This window comes from Hemicordylus capensis, chromosome 3 (assembly GCF_027244095.1).
Source record: "Hemicordylus capensis ecotype Gifberg chromosome 3, rHemCap1.1.pri, whole genome shotgun sequence".
Taxonomy (NCBI): Eukaryota; Metazoa; Chordata; class Lepidosauria; order Squamata; family Cordylidae; genus Hemicordylus; species Hemicordylus capensis.
The window spans coordinates 156,388,366-156,402,525 of NC_069659.1; the positions used below are offsets into that span (position 1 = coordinate 156,388,366).

The window sequence follows — 14,160 nt, forward strand, 5'->3', positions numbered from 1 at the left end:
ACACCCCTGGGCCCTTGATTTCTCTTCCAGCACCCCACTTACAGCTGAAAAACTGTGTCTCTTCATTCTTCACCAGAAATCTGGAGTTGTGGGAAGGTGGGGGGGGGAGCTTTAAGGACTGAAGAGGGTGCTCTTCCCCTCCTCCCCACTGCGTTCCCCCCACCGGTGCTGTGGTTTAAAATGGTCCCATGGCGCAGCAGCGTTCCTCCTTGCTGCCCTGGTGCGCTTTGGATGGGAAGTACCTGGAAGCGCCCGGTGCACGTCGCACTCATGCACGTACAAGCCACCTGAATCTTTTTTCCAAGTGGGTATAAAAACCCCACAGATATACTAAACACATGTTTAAAAGTATCATCTGAACTGGCCTCATAGACAGCTTGAATTGTTATGATAGCCTATTGTCCAGATTTGACCTTGGGCGTACAGAACAGAAAAATCAAACTTTCATTATGAGGGGCAATAATGTACTTGTCACCAAAAGACTAGCTACGTTTGTGTCAGCTGCTGCAAGTCCCACAGACATTTGGAAGGCAAATGCAATCAGCTATCCCAACATTATGATTCATTCTATCTATCTATTACTGCAGTGATATTCTGTTCCTGGTTATGTTTATCCTCAAAACAACCCTGTGAGAGATAAGTAACTGGTCAAGGGTCACCCAGTGAATTTCATGGCTGAACAATAATTTGAACTCTGCTCTCCCCGGTCCTAGTCCAACATTCTCACCACTACATCACACTGGCTCTTCCTTTCTTCCTTTCTGCTGTTGCCTTGAAAAAGAAAAAGAAAAAGAGTCAAGGTAACAGCATGAAACTTATCACCACTGGTTGAAGCAGCAAACTTTCACTTACATCCTACAGGTTACATTATTGTACTAAAGCTACGGTCTCATAATCCACTTCCCATTGAACACATAAACTCTGACCCGATCTCCAAAAAGGTCAACATGCCCACTATCATCATCAGCCCTGCAGAGAGCAGAGCTGCAGAAAACAAACACCATCATAGCCTGATCCTGCATCTTTTTGTCATCATGTTCCTAAAACGGCTGTACTTTGTTGAATGGGTTCTTCATTTCCCAGCAAAAAGAATAAGGCTTGCTCCCTAGCAAACTATATGACACAATTGTGATGTAGAAACCCAGCTGCTGAGGTTAGTGTCAAAAAAGGCCCCCACGGCTGTGGATCCCTAGATGGTAGCCAAAACAAATTGCTTCAATCAGGACTTAGATAGAGCTAATAATTTTTACGCTGTGCTGCTTTCCCTTGAAGTAATTGCCTTTGAGGTGCCAAGGTCAAGAATGAAGGCTAAAGACATTTTTTTTCCAAACAAGCCTTATGAGTTTTTTAAAATATCATGTTTGTACAAATATAGTTACAACCTGGTATCATGCCATTTATTTTACTTTGGGGTTCTGCATCGACCTTTGTATTTACACCAGAATCTGGACAAGGTTTTGAGATGTTCCACCCAAACCATTTCCTGACTGTAATCAATGTTTTCTTTAAAGTGGTTAAGAAAAATAAACTAGAAAATAGTTTAAAAAAACAAACAAACAACAGTCTAGCTTTGAGTTTGGGTTGGTAGACTTTTGTCAGAGTCTTTTTAAAGGAATGTTGACTGGGGGAAGCCCAATATGCTAAGGAGCCAATTAACCACTGACCATATATTCGATTAATGGTCTCCGAGCTTACTGGTCTGTGGTATTTATATATTCTGCAGTAGCTTGTGCCAAAGAGTTTAGGACCATGCCTGTCGGGTATTTTCTAGTGAACTAACACAGTGACCTATATTTCTTTACAAAAATATTGGCTGATAATCTAACTAATGCTACATGCGTGCTTCTAACAGCAGTGAGCCCCAAGTGTAGGAGCTCTTGCACAAGAATGCAACTATTTTTTGGTGCTCTGCCTGGATTCTGAATGTATTCTGTTACCATGGAAACATGGCCCCAACTCTCATAATTGCAAAATATCAGGTTGTAACTTTATTTGTACAAACATGATGGCTGAGCAAGGATGGACCAGTGCAGTGAGAGAACAACTTAAGAGAACTTACCATCTAAATGCACTGATGCAGCAGGGAAGCTGCCATTTTTGATGTCTTCCCCTTCCCCAGAAAGCGCTCTGTGCCACCTGAGAGTATGTTCCTGTGGGTTGTGCAATCCTCAAGGATATATTTTCAAGTGGCACAAAGGGCTTCCTGGGGAAGGGGAGGGCATCAAATAGTGTCACTTCTCTGTTGCACCAGTGCAGTTAGTTGGGAACAAGAACAGCCTTGCTGGATCAGGCCCAAGGCCCATCTAGTCCAGCATCCTGTTTTGCACAGTGGCCCACCAAGTTATGTTAGGCTGCGCTCTCACTGCACCAGTGCCTCCTTGCTGTGTATGTCAGCCAATATTTTTGTGTGCAAGTGCACCCATATTTGATCCTTCGAACCACTCTTTGGACTGCACCTCCAGTCAGAGATCTGGTCCTCTGCAGGAGGCGGGGGGCTCCAAATGTCCCCCAGGGCCTAGACCACCTTCATGGTGGTGGTGCCAGCCTGCACTGCACTGCCACAGCCAGCAGGCAGCCATGTGCATGGGAAGCCACACGCAGTGTGCCAAGACCCACTGGGAGGTACTCCAAATGTGCAGCAGAAGACAGCCATGTGCAGCGCTGACCATATGTGCTGCAGGACCATTTCCGGCCCTGCCAGCCCACCCTGCTGCAGAGCTCCTGCATGCATCTCCCTCTCTCTTGCCCTAGGGAGGAGAAGGATGAACTGCAAACTTAGGGAGGACAGAGCCAGACTAATCTCTTTTATGGGGGTGGGGCACACCTGTGGCAGCCACCTGCCTGGTTGTCTCTGAGCACAGCTAACTGTTCGTGTGTGTCCCAGCCTGGGGGGTCCTGCCTCACTCCTCCCTCCCTGCTCCAAATCCCATTCCAGGGTTGGGAATCCTATTTCATCCCATCTATGAAATTCTCTCCCCAACAAGGCTGGCCTGAGTCCCATTCTGACAACTTTACTGCACCAGGAGAGAACCTTTTTAAGGTAATCTGCACTCTGGTTTTCTTTTTGCTGCTTATTGCTTTGGCTTTGTCAGGCTTCCTTTTTTAATAGCATCTGTTCTCTGTCCTGAAACCTATGCTAGGAGGATAGAAGTTCTTTGCAGAGATGAGCAAGAACACTTTTTTAAAAACCGAGAAAGCAAAGCCTTTATTGCCTCCCAGACATCAGTGTCTGCACCAGGCCACCTGAGTAAAGGCATGCTGAAGGCCATTGGTTCATTGAACTCAGCATTGTCTACAGCAATTTAGGCTGCCCAGCTGTTTTTGAACTACAACTCCCATAATCTCCAGCCACAGTGGCCAATCGACAGGCATTATGGGACCTGAAGGCGAACATCTGCAGGAGGGCCTGAGCAACCCTGGTCTACACTGACTGGCAGTGCCTCTCCCAAGATTTCAGGCAGGAGTCTCTCTCTGCCCTACCTGGAGATGCTAGGAACTGAACCTGGGACCTTCTGCATACAAAGCTGATACTCTACCTCATCCCCAAGGATTGTGTCTGCATTCATTTTATAGGTGAACCTGGGTACAGGCCCCCTGTAATACATGATACAGAGAGCAAGTATTGTGCAATAGCAACCAGGTACTGCTGTACCTGTGCTCAACATAAATGTGTGAACAACTGTGCAATACATGATACAGAGAGCAAGTATTGTGCAATAGCAACCAGGTACTGCTGTACCTGTGCTCAACATAAATGTGTGAACAACTGTGCAATACATGATACAGAGAGCAAGTATTGTGCAATAGCAACCAGGTACTGCTGTACCTGTGCTCAACATAAATGTGTGAACAACTGTACAATACATGATACAGAGAGCAAGTATTGTGCAATAGCAACCAGGTACTGCTGTACCTGTGCTCAACATAAATGTGTGAACAACTGTGCTTGATCTGAACCTGTATACACTCGCATGAGTGTTGAACATAACATTTGTATAGGGTGTATGTGCCCATGAGTCATATAGGTCTTATGTGACTCTGGTATAACAAGAGATGGGTTCTTTTCCCCACTCCTAGTCACTTTCTCCACATTATGCATCATCTTAAAACTCTTAGTAAACTAGTAGTCTAAATAAACTCTTATTAAACTTAGTAATCTCTTCTAAATAACAAAAGCCCCAATTCATTCTTCTCTGCTTATAAGAAATAAATGTAATACAATGCCATATACGCAGACACACTCACAAAAGGGGGGAAAGCAATAAAAGATGCCAGCTAAAAAGGACTAATTCAGTGAAAAGTTCTTTAAAATGAAGATGTTAGAAGAAAGGTTAAAGAAAGGTGAGGTTATTGTACTAGTACTCCTGATACACTGCACAGCATGAGACGAATTGAGGCCAGCTCCACAACAGCGCCCACTAGCTTAGCAGAGAGGCTACTACGAGAGACTCAGAGTGAGTCAGGCAGTAGGGATGTGCAATTCAATTCAAATTTGAATCAATTTGACTCAAATCTGGGTGATTTGAGTGATTTGAATTTGATTTGAATCACCCCTTAATGGGCAATTTGATTCAGATTTAATTTTCAAAATTCAATTCCAATTCGATTTGAGAGCCATTTGGCACTTTTAAAAAACCATCCAGGCCCCTTGATTGTTTTAAAAAGGCACCAAGAAAGAGTTGAATCAATTCAAATTCTATTCAAATTAGAATAGAATTTTCAGACCAGATTAGAATTTGATTCGAATTTGAAATGAATTCTTTGAATGAAATTTTAATTTGAAACAAATTGAAAAAATCATTATGTGCACATTGCTATCAGGCAGCAGGCAGGCTTTCATACATCTTTAGATTTTTGCAAATTCAGTTGGTTAAACATTGGATTCTTTAGCGACTGAAGGGGGAGTGGGTAAAGAAATATTTGGGATGGGAATATGTTAAATTGCAAGTTGAAATGTTTATGCTAATGCAGATTTGCATAAATATGTTGTTTGCATAAATAAACGTGTTTTATATTCTTATATTCTTATGGATTCAGTTGCTGTTTGTGCAATCAAGAACCCAAGTGTTAAACATATTGCGTGTGTCACAGTGTGTTTGTGTGTGGGGGGGTGATGCTTAACTTGCAGGAGGGAGGGAGATCCAGAGGCCTTTCAGTCCAAGCTCCAAAATTACCCAGGTGCACCTCGGAGGACTAGCACTTCGTGTGAACTGTTAAATGCATGCATGCAGCATTAGTCAAGACATCAGCCACTAAGCCCTTTCTCAAGACCAGTGAGAAAGGGCTACCTGGTTTGCAGGGAGGAAGCCTGAAAGTGCTTACCTCCCCACACATGAGCAGTCTGCCTTCCTTGGGTGTGTGGACTGCCTGCCCAGGCAAGCACCAGCTGCTGCTGGTAGCTCCAAGGGCAGGGGGGCTGGGACACACCGCCCTGTGGTGCCTGACCCCGCAAAGCTCCAATAATGCAATGCATGAGTGTGGGGTGCATTATGGGGATCCCCCTCCCCTCCCAGAGTATGCCAGCCCTCCATGAGTATGCCAGCTGACACACGATGAGGATCCCACTTGCTCTCCTAACCCCGTTTTGAGGGGAGGTTTTGTAGGTGGCTTTGCCTTAGTGGTGCCACCTGATCCCGGTGGTTCACATGCAGGTGCAAAATCGGGCTGGGCTCCCTTAGCCCAATTTTGCATGCACATGAGAATAGCCTCAATGTGTACCTAAGGAAAACAATGTTGTAGAATTTATAAAGCCTCATTCATGTTATGCAACCATGGCAATAGATATGAACACACAGAAGGGATAAGCAGGATTGTACCTGCTAGATCCAACCCTTCCTCAGATCTCCACATGCTTATTTACAATATGAGAACAGGACTATGTATGTACAAATTTATGTGTACAGTGTATCCCCTGCAACCATGAACCCTATATCAAATCTATCTACCTACCTACCTACCTACCTACAGTGGGTATAGGAAAGAATCACCCCCTTTGATAGACCTTAAATTCCGGTTCCCTTACATCCTGAAATGAAAACACAAAGAAAATTCCCTTCACCAGCTGTATTTATCCAATGCAACCTATAACATCCAACTGAAAAACTTCACAGTTACAGTCCAGAAAAAGTATCGGAAATAAAAAACAAGAATTACTGAGATTGAAAAAGGATCACCCCCCCCATGTCAATATTTTGCTGAACCACCTTTTGCTTTAATAACAGCCTTGAGTCTGTTGGGATACTTCTCTATCAACCTTGCACATCTAGACGGAGCAATATTTGCCCATTCCTGCTTACAGAACTGTTCAAGTTCGGTCACGTTGGATGGTAGGTGTTGGTGGACTGCTATCTTCAAATCTCTCCACAGATTTTCTATGGGATTTAGGTCTGGGCTCTGACTGGGCCACATGAGGACGTTCACTTTTTTCTCCTTCAGCCACTGTGTGGTCAATTTTGCTGTGTGCTTCGGATCGTTGTCATGTTGAAAGGTGAATCTTCTGCCCATCCTCAACTGTCTGGCAGAGGGTAGCAGGTTTTCTTCCAGAATCTGACGGTATTTTGCCCCATCCATTTTTCCTTCTACCCTAACGAGAGCCCCAGTCCCTGAGGCAGAGAAACACCCCCACAACAGGATGCTGCCACCTCCATGCTTCACTGTAGGTATGGTGTGTTGTGGATGGTGAGCTGCGTTGGATTTACGCCAGGTGTACTGTTTGGTGTTGAGGCCAAATAGTTCAATCTTGGTCTCATCTGACCATAAGACCTTTTTCCATTTGGCATCAGAATCTTCAAGGTGCCTTCTGGCAAAGCTCAAACGAGCTTTAATGTGGCCTTTCTTGAGAAGTGGCTTTCTCCTTGCGACCCTCCCAAACAAGCCACATCTGTGGAGCGCTCGTGAAATTGTTGTCACATGCACAGAACAACCACTCTTTGCCATGAAGTCCTTTAACTCCTTCAGAGTGGCCATTGGCCTTTTGGTAGCCTCTCTTACCAGTTTCCTCCTTGCTCTTCCATCCAGTTTGGAGGGACGACCGGATCCAGGGAGGATAGCAGTCCAACACCTACCATCCAATGTGAGCGAACTTGAACAGTTCTGTATGGAGGAGTGGGCAAATATTGCTCCGTCTAGATGTGCAAGGTTGATAGAGAAGTATCCCAACAGACTCAAGGCTGTTATTAAAGCAAAAGGTGGTTCAACAAAATATTGACATTGGGGGGGTGATCCTTTTTCAATCTCAGTAATTCTTGTTTTTTATTTCTGATACTTTTTCTGGACTGTAATTGTGATGTTTTTCAGTTGGATGTTATAGGTTGCATTGGATAAGTACAGGTGGTGAAGGGAATTTTCTTTGTGTTTTCATTTCAGGATGTAAGGGAACCAGAATTTAAGGTCTATCAAAGGGGGTGATTCTTTCCTATACCCACTGTATCTCAAATAAAATAGAGTGAAAACAATTAAAAAAATTTCACAGAATAAATAGATAAAACAATCTCATAGGATAAAAACAATTAATCAGTTTAAAATTGGTTTCAATTGAAAGCCAGAGAAAACAGCTGTGTCTTGAGGGTCTTTCTAAAAGCCATCAGGGATGGAGATGCTCTTATTTTGACAGGGAGCATATTTCAAAACCCTGGGGTAGCCACAGAGAAGGCCCAGTTCCAAGTCACCATCAGATGAGCTGATGGCAACCATAACCAGATCTTTTCAGACGATCTTAATAGGCAGTTAGGTTTATGACAAAGAACGTGTTCTCGTAAGCACCCTGGAACCAAGCCATTAGGGGCTTTATAGGCAATAACCAGCACTTTGTATTCCATTTGGAAAACATATCAGCAGCCAGTGGAGTTCTTTTAAAACCAGTATTATATGTTCCCTTTGAATTGTCTCAGAGACCAGTCTGGCTGCCACATTCTGTACCAATTGTAGATTCAAATGCAGCCCCACGTAGAGTGCATTACAGTAGTCAAGCCTGGAGGTCACCACATATGCACCACTGTTTTAAGGTAGTTTACCTTCCTTTGCCTTACCTCCAGAAATGGGCGTAGCTGATGTATCAACCAAAGCTGATAAAAAGCACTGCAGGATTTTTCTGACTGCATGCACAAAGCCTATATGCATACAAGCTATACATGTAGGCTCTGTTCTGATCTTAGGATCAATGCATGGTGTTGTGGTTGGGGCCAGACTATGATCCTGCTGCCTCTACATATTTACAGTCACATGAAGAGAGCATGGATGTTGGTCTGACATGGTGTTCCCACTTATTGTAATGTAGCATCCTCCCGATTCATTGCTGATAATCTAATAAGTGGATGTTCGATTATGTTCTTTGTCACATTTATCAAGACAAATACTAGCAAAGACCTACAGTTCATTTATAGGCCTGTTCAATGTCTAAAATTATGTTTCTAGTTGAGTTTAGGCTCTTAATTACCATTTTGTAAGTTACTATCTTGAGGCACATGCTACCTATTAACTAGACAGGGAAAGGACCAGTAGCTTATTCGTTTTTGCTTAACCTGAGCAATGACATTACTTAAAACCCTGGAAAAGAAAAATCAATATCCTAAGTGGAATTAATTGGAATGTGCTTTTTCGCCTGAGCTCATATTAATGGCATTGCACAACTTTTAAATTAAATAACAGAACCTTTGTGTTGAAATCACAAAAGCAAAATAGCCATCTGAAGTTTATTAAGGAAAATTAATTGCATCTTAACCTGTTTGGTAGGATGGTTGCTTCTGTCACACTTTTACTTTTCAGATGCAGTATTTGAGGAAGAAGTCCAGTTGCCATCTCGGCTACAAATGAGATGTGATAAATGGATGGAAGGTTGTGCTAATCTTACAGGTGCATTTTAAAGTTGCCCCTGTACTTTATAAAATACAGCTTATTTATAGTGTATATACAAGTACAACTTATACAGTATAGCTTATGCATTAAAATTATTATTATTATTATTATTATTATTATTATTATTATTATTATTAATGTCATTCTCAGAACAAGGTGTTTATATACCAATGTCAGAAGCCTCTGAGCCAAGATGTGCTAGCTAGAGTATTTGCTCGTTAATGAAAACATAGATATAGTGGGCATAACAGAAATGGCATAACAGTGGAATGGTGAGAAGAATGTGTTTGAGAATTATGCTTTGTCCTTTATTTGACTTATTTCTGAATGGACTAGCTGTTGCCCTTGTTGCTCAATGTTTTCTCCTGTCCTTCAGTCTGTATTTATTTATTTTTATTTATTTATTTGATTTTTATACTGCCCTTCCAAAATGGCTCAGGGTGGTCTGTAGTCAGACATACCACCTCAATATGTTTTAATCTTGGACATAATCAAAACGTATTTCATTACTCTATGAAGTGTCATAGGGTTCCACAGTGCAACAACTTTAAATTGGAATCTCCATTCTTTTTAGAGCATGAGTTAAAGTGTAAAGCGTTTTAACTCTCATCTTAAACGGAAGGTTTTTGGATTACTCAGTAGTTATGTAATAATAAAGAATGGAGATGGGTGGCACATGCAAGGGATGTACTGGTACCAGGGCAAGGGGCCAGTCTGTCTAACGCCTATGCACAGCCCTTCCCCATTTCCTGACTGCAGGGGTAGAGCAAGTGTCCCTATCCAACTCCAGCACAGCACGGTGTAAACGGAGCGCTGGGAAGTGTAGCTCCTCCCCGTGCCTTCCTCCTAGAGCTCTTAAGAGAGGGCTTTATTAAAGAGCCTCCCAGCACGAATGAAAGCACAGTACTATATGGAGGTCAGCACAGTGGGAAATGGCTCTCACACTGAAGGTTTTTGGTCAAAGTCACTTTGGGAAGACCACTGCTATATTACAATGAATTTGAACAGACTGCACAGTGAGGAATTCCATACCAAAATCCTCAGGATGTGCAAACTAGGTAGAGACCAGGTCTAACTGTTTTCCAGATTTTTCTTATCATGCCTCAGCTATAAAAATGTAAATCAACAAATCATCTTGTACTACTCAGTGTGCTTGGGCAAAATGATTTTTCCATATATTGCAGAGAATAAAATAAAAATATTTATGTACATCAGACATTTTTACTAGAGGAACCCATTGCAAAAGAATCATTTGAAACTTAAAAGAGGGTTTTAAATTACACTTTTTAAATTAAGTACTATAGAAACAGAGAATAAAGAAGAGTCATAGTGCAACATAGTAATGTAGCACACACACACAAAATGGCTCAGTGTGGGAGAACTCAGGTAATGGGGCAAGGCAAGTGAAGACACCATCAATCTGAAGACACCATCAAAGAAGTGAGGACACCGGGCACCATCAATGAAGATAGCATCAATGAAGTGAAGACAGCATCAATGAAGTGAAGACAGCATCAATGAAGACAGCATCAATGTCCATCACCATCAATGTGAAGACACCATCCATGAAGTGAAGACACCATCACTCTGTTCCTGGTTTAAGTGGACTGTTTCATCTCTCCACACGGTAGCTGCATAAGAGCAACTGCCCTGTCTGAGAGAAGCAGGAGAGGCAGGCAGGCAGGCAAGGACACTAGGGATGTGCACAAAACCGGCAAAGCCAATTTGGCTTAAAGCCAAACCGGATTCGAGCTGACTTGGCCCGGTCTGGTTCCATGCATTGTTGAAACAGACCTGGATCGAGTTCGAACTGAGCTGGTTTGAAAGGACTCATAACTCTGCTGGTAAAGGAGAATCCGGTGAGGGTTCCCCTTTACCAGTAAAGGGGGAAGCAGGGGGGCTTCCCTAAAAGTAGAGCGGGTGGGAGGGGAATTAAAAAGTACCTTAAAAGTGCTGTTGGTGGCTGAGGCACCTGTGGGGGGGAGGGGCGGTGGTAGCCTACCCCTGAGTAGTCCAGGCCAGTTTGGGCCTGGTCTGAGCCTCTGCACAGGCATGGAGGTAACTAAAATGGCCTCCATGAATGTGCAGAGGCTCTTTGCGTGACCACAACACCTGTGCAGAGACTTGAACCTGGCCCCAAATGGCCTGGGCTATTCAAGTGGAGGCACTGCCATGCCCGCCACCCCACCCGAGGCGGAACTTTTAAGGTACTTTTTTTCTCCCCTCCTGCCCACTCTACTTTTAGAGAAGCACCCCTGCCCCTCTTTACTGGTAAAGGGGAATCCTCTCTGTAGTCCCCTTTACCTGTAGAGTTCCAAACTGGCTCAGTTCAAACTGGGCCTGGTTCGGTTTGCAACCTTGGCCGGTGCAGTTCGACCCTAAACCCTTCAAGCCAAGGCCTGAACATGGCTCATAAGAACATAAGAAAAGCCCTGGTGATCAGACCCAAGTCCTATCTAGTCCAGCACCCTGTTTCACACAGTGTCCCACCAGATGCCTTTGAGAAGCCTACAGGCTACTTCTACTGTTTCCCCCCGCAACTGTTATTTAGTGGCATCTTGCCTCTGAAGCTAGAGGTGGCTTATAGCCCTCAGACTAGTAGCCATTGATAGACCTGTCCTCCAAGAATTTATCTAAACCCCTCTTAAAGCCATCCAGGCTGTTGGCTGTCACCAAATCTTGTGGCAGATAATTCCATGGGTTGATTAAACGTGCAGAAAAGTACTTGCTTTTACTGGTCCCAAATTTCTTGGTAATCATTTTCATGGGATGACCCTTGGTTCTAGTGCTATGCAGAAGGGAGAACAATTTCTCTCTATCAACTTTCTCCACACCATGCATGATTTTATAGACCTCTAGTTCCCTCCCTGGCTTCTCCAAGAAAAGGCTGAGAGAGATTCCTGCCTGCAGCCTTGGAGAAGCTGCTTCCAGTCTGTGAAGACAATACTGAGCTAGATAAACCAATGGTCTGACTCAGGCAGCTTCCTATGTTCCTATGTTCCTATCATGTCTCCCCTCAGCAGTCTTTTTTTCTAAACTAAAAAGCCCTGTGGGTTGTAGCCTTGCCTCGTAAGGAAGGTGCTCTAGGCCCCTGATCATCTTGGTTTCCCTCTTCCAAATGTGGCCGCACCATAGTTTTGTATAAGAGCATTATAATACTAGCAGTTTTGTTTTCAAACCCCTTGCTAATGATTCCAAGCATGGCATTTGCCTTTCTCACAGCTGCCACAGATTGACTTTCAATGAGTTGTCCACCACAACCCCAAGATCCCTCTCCCTTTCAGTAACTAACAGCTCAGACCCCATCAGCATATATGTGAAGTTGGGTTTTTTTTAACCTCAATATGCATCTATCTATCTATCATATTTTTATACCACCTGTAGGGGTGGTCCTCCAGGCCTCTGGTGCAAGAAATGCCCATTGTGAACATGTTGCTCTAGCAGCACAGAGGAGCTCCGCTGCCATCTTGAGGTTCCTTCGAACTAGAGGTGATCACTATGTACCTGCAGCGCTCAGACATGAGCGGAACTTGGGGGGGCAGCCAGGGCACGTGCCCTAGGCGCCACTGAGGGGAGGGCGCCACGCCAGTTCCTGCCACCCCCACCCCATTGCCCACCTGCCCAGCCCCGGGGCCCCTCAGCCACTTACCATCCTGCTTGCCTTCTGCGAGGCCTAGGATCCTCCGCAGGCTGGGCCTGCAAACTGCAGAGCAGCTCTTCTCTCCCCGCCTCTCAGATGATCAGCAGGTGGGCGGAGCTTACAGAGAGGCCTCCGTGTAGGCCTCCCTGAAGCCTGAACTTGGCAGGCCCCAAGGAAGCCAGGAAGAAGAAGGCAGGCAGAGTTCTCTGCAGCAGCAGACCCTCTGCCCAGAACATCCAGCACAGCTTTTGACAGGTACTATGAATTCCTTTTTGTGGTTTACTCCCCCCCCCCATATGGGGATCTGCTTGCCATAGGGCTTTGATATGGGTGGTGGTGGTGGGGAGACTGAGAAGTGTGAATATTTAATTTAAAACAGAGAGGAAACTTTGCTGGCTTTAAAAACAAAAACTATCTAAAAAGCCCTATAAGTGGCTTGTTTCATGGAAGAAAATTACAAAAACTTCTGGAACAATATTATATTCATTCATTCATTCACTCATAAATGCACTTATGTTCAAGTTGTTTTGCAACCCAGAAGGTCAGAGTGAGAACTGTGAAGCATGTGTGTGCTTTTGTTTTATTTTATTTTTCTTATTTGTGAACTGCTCCCCAATAACTTGCAGGGACTTCAGGGTAAATCTGGCCAACATGTGAATGCAGCACCTCCATTCCAGAGGAGATGTGTGTTAAAGGGCTTTAAAAGCCCCGTGTGAAAAACCTCCTGGAATCAAACTTTACTGAATTTGTTCAGAATTCTGAGAAAACAAACATAGGCTCACCCTGCATGGTTGAAAGTCTCCTTTGCTAATCTGCAACGAGGGGACTGTTTTAATAATTAGTGAGTCTAGTGTGTTCTAGGCATTAAAAGTAGCACAAACATATAGTACTCAATGTATATCACTATATATTGTGAAGTGTGCGTGTGTGTATTCAGTGAAATGTATTTCCAGGCAGCATACTTATTTTGAAATATCAGACTTAAATCTTTGGGGGCCTGGGGTGTGTGGACGCCCTGGACTTTGAGGGGCTGTGGCCCCATTTTAAAATCTCATCTCTGGGCCCATTCCAACCTTGCTATCCCCTGGCAGTCACTAGACATGGGTTTCTGCACAACACCTGCACAGAAGAAACTCCCATGTAGAAAATGTGTCTCTTGTCAATTGACCCTGAATTTTCCATCCACGACTGGGATATCTGAGAGTTACAGTCAATAATAAAAGAACAGCACACTGCTTGTGACTGGAAGGGGCAAATTACAATGATTTCTTAGTCTGGCAGGGGCTGGTTTTGACCCTGGCAGAACTTGGCTGTCTGCTCCTGTTGCAAATGCCTCTGTCTAGTGTGGCAAACTAATGTATCTTCCTCCCTCTTGATGATGTCAAAGTAAGCACTGGTGTGGTGAATGCACATATACCCCACCATGAGCCAACAGTCATCATAAGACAAAGGCTGTCAGGAATCATTCACTGGTTTATAGACTGCCCCCCCCCACCTTCTTCTTCCCCTATTTTGCTAGTGATCCTCTAGGACAAAGTCATGTTTTTTAATAAGAATGAGATGAGACAGAGAAAATGACACTAGGAATCCTCACATCTCCTGACTGTTGTTCTAAGTCTTTTACAGAGATGGCTCTTGTTTTCAGGTTTTGATCAACAACCATGTCT

The 14,160-nt window shown here is 44.0% G+C and overlaps 2 long non-coding RNA genes across 2 annotated transcripts in view; one reads left to right on the forward strand and one right to left on the reverse strand.

Moving 5' to 3' along the window:
• LOC128351397 (uncharacterized) lies at positions 1 to 12,629 on the reverse strand. The gene is made up of 3 exons (XR_008319754.1): positions 12,503 to 12,629; positions 8,720 to 8,801; positions 1 to 771 (listed from the first exon to the last, which is right to left on the reverse strand). It is a non-coding gene; the product is annotated as an uncharacterized LOC128351397 (long non-coding RNA).
• LOC128351394 (uncharacterized) overlaps positions 12,612 to 14,160 on the forward strand; it is a 21,923-nt gene continuing 20,374 nt past the window's right edge. The window contains exon 1 of the long non-coding RNA XR_008319750.1: positions 12,612 to 12,748. This is a non-coding gene — a long non-coding RNA (uncharacterized LOC128351394). The remainder of the gene's footprint in view (positions 12,749 to 14,160) is intronic.